This window comes from Podarcis filfolensis, assembly GCF_964270895.1.
Source record: "Podarcis filfolensis genome assembly, chromosome: 18".
In the NCBI taxonomy this organism is placed as follows: Eukaryota; Metazoa; Chordata; class Lepidosauria; order Squamata; family Lacertidae; genus Podarcis; species Podarcis filfolensis.
In genome coordinates, this window is record NC_139622.1 from 1,610,666 (window position 1) to 1,612,073 (window position 1,408).

Here is a 1,408-nt window from a genome sequence, read left to right on the forward strand (position 1 = left end):
AAATTCATGGAGAGGAGGCGAATGTCCCGGGTCCTCAAACGCTCTGCGCTTCAATCGGGAGAAAGCTGCGCTCGCAGAGCTCAAGCGATATTGGATTTTGGCAAGCCCACTCGCCACGATGAGGTGATGATCCAGCGAGTGAGTCCAAACTCTTTATCGGGTTCCTTGCAGGAGGAAGAACTTTTCCGGAGGGAAGTGTGGGAGAAGAATCTACAGATGATTAAAGAGCACAACTTAGAGGTTTCCCAGGGGATGCACACCTATGAGCTGGGCATGAATCACCTTGGTGACTTGGTAAGTGGTCCATACATTGGGCAGACTTTTCTGCATTCATTCCAGACAGGTTGTTTATTGCTGTGGTCAAGCTCCTCCTTGGGGAAGGACGACAGCATCCGCCTTCCATGCATAGAATCATAGAGTTGTAGAGGTGCAAGAGACCCCCTGGGTCATCTATTCCAACCCCCTGCAATGCAGGAATCTCAACCAGTGCATCCATGGCAGATGGCCATCCAACCTCTGCTTAAAAACCTCCAAGGAAGGAGAGTCCACCACCTCCCAAGGGAGACCGTTCCACTGTCAAAAAGCTCTTCCTGTCTTCTTGACCTTCTTCCTGAGGTTTAGCCCGAATCTCCTTTCTCATAATTTGAAGCCGTTGCCTTGAGCAGGAGAAAACAAGCTTGCTCCATCTTCCATGTGACAGCCCTTAAGATATTGGAAGCTGGCGCTCATATCTCTTCTCAGTCTCCTCTTTTTCAGGCTAAACATACCCAGCTCCTTCAACCGTTCCTCATCAGGCTTGGTTTCCAGACCCTTGATCACCTTGATTGCCCTCGTCTGCACACCTTCCAGCTTGTCAACATCCTTCTTAGATTGTGGTGCCCAGAACTGGACACCGTCTTCCAGGTGTGGTCTGACCAAGACACAATAGAGTGGCACTTTTCACTAGACTTCTGCTGATGCAGCCTAAAATAGACTTCGCTTTCTTCACTGCTGCATCGCACGGTGGGCTCACGCTAAGCTGGTGGTCCACTACGTCTCCTAGGCTTGTAGTCTTTCTTTGTGTAAGCATAGGCACAATCTGACGCGCAGCGTAAATTAAGAATGCAGAGTTTTAGAGAATAAGAGCTTTACTGCGTTAAAATAAACTTCTTCCTAAACAACATGCTTCCAAACAGTCTGACTGAGATTCCATACTGCTCAGAACTGAGGCGACTGACTCTGATTGACATCTTACAGAGAGAAACTGGCCGCCAAGTCCCATGACAGGGTGACTCCCCAGTTGGCAGTCAGGCCTGGAGAGCTTGACTCGGCCCCAATGCCTGGGCAGGCCAGCACTTCCCAGCCTGCCTTGCGGCTTCGGCTCTCAGGGCCCCATTACTTTCAGGAGCTGAGGGCCTCATCAAACCTA